Here is a 5,000-nt window from a genome sequence, read left to right on the forward strand (position 1 = left end):
GGCTGCCCGGGCGGGCCTGGCCCCGGAGCTCGGAAAAAAAAAAAAAATCGGGCCCACTAGAGACATGGACCAGGCCGCCCTGGGCTCACCTTCCCCGGCCGCAGCGAGGGACTGCCTCCCGGTCGACTGGATCGGGCCCCTGGAAGTCTGGAAAAAGAAGAATGGAACCTGACGCCTCCGAGGAGGGGGCGCCCAGGGAAGGAGGGAGATCCGGGTTGACCTGCTGACCGGACGGGAAAGAGGCCACCGGGCGTCCCCCCCCTTAAAACCTAGGGGTTGACCTGGTGGCCGGAAAGCGAACCGGCCAGCAGGTGAACCCTTTCGATTCCACGGGTTGACCTGGTGCCCGGGAAGCGAACCGGCCAGCAGGTGAACCCGTTCGATTCCACGGGTTGACCTGGTGCCCGGGAAGCGAACCGGCCAGCAGGTGAACCCGTTCGATTCCACGGGTTGACCTGGTGCCCGGGAAGCGAACCGGCCAGCAGGTGAACCCGTTCGATTCCACGGGTTGACCTGGTGCCCGGGAGGGGACTCTGAAAATTTTTCAGCCCTTTCGACTCGGGGTTGACCTGGTGGCCGAGAGGGGACTCGCACGGCAGGCAAGCCGCCCTGGGCTCACCCTCCCCGGCCGCAGCGAGGGACTGCCACCCGGCCGACTGGATCGGGCCCCTGGAAGTCTGGAAAAAAGAATGGAACCTGACGCCTCCGAGGAGGGGGCGCCCAGGGAAGGAGGGAGATCCGGGTTGACCTGCTGACCGGACGGGAAAGAGGCCACCGGGCGTCCCCCCCCTTAAAACCTAGGGGTTGACCTGGTGGCCGGAAAGCGAACCGGCCAGCAGGTGAACCCGTTCGATTCCACGGGTTGACCTGGTGCCCGGGAAGCGAACCGGCCAGCAGGTGAACCCGTTCGATTCCACGGGTTGACCTGGTGCCCGGGAAGCGAACCGGCCAGCAGGTGAACCCGTTCGATTCCACGGGTTGACCTGGTGCCCGGGAGGGGACTCTGAAAATTTTTCAGCCCTTTCGACTCGGGGTTGACCTGGTGGCCGAGAGGGGACTCGCACGGCAGGCAAGCCGCCCTGGGCTCACCCTCCCCGGCCGCAGCGAGGGACTGCCTCCCGGTCGACTGGATCGGGCCCCTGGAAGTCTGGAAAAAAGAATGGAACCTGACGCCTCCGAGGAGGGGGCGCCCAGGGAAGGAGGGAGATCCGGGTTGACCTGCTGACCGGACGGGAAAGAGGCCACCGGGCGTCCCCCCCCCCTTAAAACCTAGGGGTTGACCTGGTGGCCGGAAAGCGAACCGGCCAGCAGGTGAACCCGTTCGATTCCACGGGTTGACCTGGTGCCCGGGAAGCGAACCGGCCAGCAGGTGAACCCGTTCGATTCCACGGGTTGACCTGGTGCCCGGGAAGCGAACCGGCCAGCAGGTGAACCCGTTCGATTCCACGGGTTGACCTGGTGCCCGGGAAGCGAACCGGCCAGCAGGTGAACCCGTTCGATTCCACGGGTTGACCTGGTGCCCGGGAGGGGACTCTGAAAATTTTTCAGCCCTTTCGACTCGGGGTTGACCTGGTGGCCGAGAGGGGACTCGCACGGCAGGCAAGCCGCCCTGGGCTCACCCTCCCCGGCCGCAGCGAGGGACTGCCACCCGGCCGACTGGATCGGGCCCCTGGAAGTCTGGAAAAAAGAATGGAACCTGACGCCTCCGAGGAGGGGGCACCCAGGGAAGGAGGGAGATCCGGGTTGACCTGCTGACCGGACGGGAAAGAGGCCACCGGGCGTCCCCCCCCCCTTAAAACCTAGGGGTTGACCTGGTGGCCGGAAAGCGAACCGGCCAGCCGGTGAACCCGTCCGATTCCACGGGTTGACCTGGTGGCCGGGAAGCGAACCGGCCAGCAGGTGAACCCGTTCGATTCCACGGGTTGACCTGGTGCCCGGGAGGGGACTCTGAAAATTTTTCAGCCCTTTCGACTCGGGGTTGACCTGGTGGCCGAGAGGGGACTCGCACGGCAGGCAAGCCGCCCTGGGCTCACCCTCCCCGGCCGCAGCGAGGGACTGCCACCCGGCCGACTGGATCGGGCCCCTGGAAGTCTGGAAAAAAGAATGGAACCTGACGCCTCCGAGGAGGGGGCGCCCAGGGAAGGAGGGAGATCCGGGTTGACCTGGTGACCGGACGGGAAAGAGGCCACCGGGCGTCCCCCCCTTAAAACCTAGGGGTTGACCTGGTGGCCGGAAAGCGAACCGGCCAGCCGGTGAACCCGTCCGATTCCACGGGTTGACCTGGTGGCCGGGAAGCGAACCGGCCAGCAGGTGAACCCGTTCGATTCCACGGGTTGACCTGGTGCCCGGGAGGGGACTCTGAAAATTTTTCAGCCCTTTCGACTCGCGGTTGACCTGGTGGCCGAGAGGGGACTCGCACGGCAGGCAAGCCGCCCTGGGCTGACCCTCCCCGGCCGCAGCGAGGGACTGCCTCCCGGCCGACAGGATCGGGCCCCTGGAAGTCTGGGGGGGGGGGGGAATCGCCCCACGCCTCCGAGGAGGGCTGCCCGGGCGGGCCTGGCCCCGGAGCTCGAAAAAAAAAAAAAGGATCGGGCCCACTAGAGACATGGACCAGGCCGCCCTGGGCTCACCCTCCCCGGCCGCAGCGAGGGACTGCCTCCCGGCCGACTGGATCGGGCCCCTGGAAGTCTGGGGGGGGGGGGGAAATGGAACCTGACGCCTCCGAGGAGGGGACGCCCAGGGAAGGAGGGAGATCCGGGTTGACCTGGTGACCGGACGGGAAAGAGGCCACCGGGCGTGCCCCCGTTAAAACCCCTAGGGGTTGACCTGGTGGCCGGAAAGCAAACCGGCCACTGGGTAGGCCGGTCGGCAACCTAGGGGTTGACCTGGTGGCCGGGAAGCGAACCGGCCAGCAGGTGAACCCGTCCGATTCCACGGGTTGACCTGGTGCCCGGGAGGGGACTCTGAAAATTTTTCAGCCCTTTCGACTCGGGGTTGACCTGGTGGCCGAGAGGGGCCTCGCACGGCAGGCAAGCCGCCCTGGGCTCACCCTCCCCGGCCGCAGCGAGGGACTGCCCCTCCCCACCCCCCGGCTGACAGGATCGGGCGCACTGGAAGTCCGGGACAGTATTTTCCCCGACGCCGGGGAGGGCGGGCGGAGGGGCTCTGGCGGCCAGCCCGGGCCCCGGAGCTCGAAAAGGAAAAAAGGACCGGGCCCGCGAGAGACGGGGGCCCTGCCGCAGGGGGGGGGGCAGTCCGACCGGGGCTCACCGTGCGGCAGGCCCGGGCGTCGGCAGGGGAAAGCGGGCGAGGAGGCGCGGGGCCGGGTGCCTACGGCCATACCGGACCGAACGCCCCCGATCCCGTCCGATCTCGGAAGGTAAACCGTCCCGGGCCTGGCTAGTACTTGGATGGGTGACCGCCTGGGAATCCCAGGTGCCGTAGGCAGCTTTTCCCGGTCCGAGTCAGCTCTCTCTCCTTTTCTGGGGGGGAAGGAGAGGGGGGGACGGGCCGGAAAGCCCCTCGTCGCTCCTGCCGAGTCGGAGGTCGCGGCCGCAGGTCACGGGTCTGGGCGCCTGGGGTCCGGCTCCCCACCCACCCGGCTTCCTCCGCGGAGGACCCCCCCCGGGGCCACCGAAGCCGCTGGGGGAGACGCCGGGCATGGGGCGGACTGGCCCGGACCCTCCCGGCCGCCGGCCCGCAGGTCCGCCCCGAATCCCCCCCCGCGGCCACCCAGGCCAGGCCTGGCCAGGCGGGACGGACGGCGGGTGTCCAGCGCCCAGCGGCTTCCTCCAGCGGGGACCCACGGACCCCAAAGCCGCAGGGGGAGGCCCCGGGCCTGGGACGGACTCGCTCGGACCCCCTGCGCCCGGCCGCCGGCCCGCGGGACCGCCCCGAATCCCCCCGCGGCCACCCAGGCCAGGCCTGGCCAGGCGGGACGGACGGCGGGTGTCCAGCGCCCAGCGGCTTCCTCCAGCGGGGACCCACGGACCCCAAAGCCGCAGGGGGAGACCCCAGGCCCGGGACCGACTCGCTCGGACCCCCCGCCTCCCCTGCGCCCGGCCGCCGGCCCGCGGGACCGCCCCGAATCCCCCCGCGGCCACCCAGGCCAGGCCTGGCCAGGCGGGACGGACGGCGGGTGTCCAGCTCCCAGTGGCTTCCGCCAGCGGGGACCCACGGACCCCAAAGCCGCAGGGGGAGGCCCCGGGCCCGGGACGGACTCGCTCGGACCCCCCGCCTCCCCTGCGCCCGGCCCCCGGCCCGCGGGACCGCCCCGAATCCCCCCGCGGCCATCCAGGCCAGGCCTGGCCTGGCGGGCCGGTGTGCAGCTCCCCCGGGCTTCCTCCCCCGACGACCCGCGCCCCCCTGAGCCGCAGGCGGAGACCCCGGCCCCGGGGCGGACCGGCCCGGGCTCGCCCGAGCCCCCTGCGCCCGGCCCGCAGGACCGCCCCCCCGAATCCCCCGGGAGAGGCCCGGCCTGCACGCCACTGACGACCCGCGGCCCCCAAAGTCGCAGGAGGCGCCCCCCCCCCCCCGGTTAGCCCCGTCTCGCTCCGCGCCCCCCGCCCCTCGCTGCCGGGACCGGGCGCCGCCCCAGAGTCAGCCGCAGCCGGCCGGCCTGAGAGCTGCCCTCCTGTGGACGACGGTGAGTTTACCTTGATACTAACCGGCCGTCAGCCAGGTCAACCCCATTGCTAGACTGGGGTGGACCTGGTGGCCGAGTGGGGACTTGGAACATTTGACAGCTGCTTCCCGGGGCTTGACCGGTTGTCCTGAACGCCCCCCACCCCCACCCCCAGCCCCCGGCTCCTGCTCCCCTCTCCCCAGCCTCGGTGCTCCGCTCCCTGCCTCGGAGGCTGCCTCTCTGCGGCGCCTGCATCGCCTCCGAGGACGCGCACCCTCCGGAGGCTGGACGTAAACCCACCACTGCCGCCGACCCGGCTCTCCGAGGGACGACTGTGAGGCCCCCCACCCCACCCCACCCCCGGACCGCCCTGGGG

At 70.6% G+C, this 5,000-nt stretch overlaps 1 non-coding gene across 1 annotated transcript; it reads left to right on the forward strand.

The window, feature by feature from the left end:
* Positions 1-3,328: 3,328 nt before the first annotated feature.
* LOC135978539 (5S ribosomal RNA) lies at positions 3,329-3,447 on the forward strand. Its single transcript, XR_010595943.1, has one exon. It is a non-coding gene; the product is annotated as a 5S ribosomal RNA (ribosomal RNA).
* Positions 3,448-5,000: the final 1,553 nt, after the last annotated feature.

Source organism: Chrysemys picta, unplaced genomic scaffold (assembly GCF_011386835.1).
Source record: "Chrysemys picta bellii isolate R12L10 unplaced genomic scaffold, ASM1138683v2 scaf301, whole genome shotgun sequence".
Lineage (NCBI taxonomy): Eukaryota > Metazoa > Chordata > Testudines > Emydidae > Chrysemys > Chrysemys picta.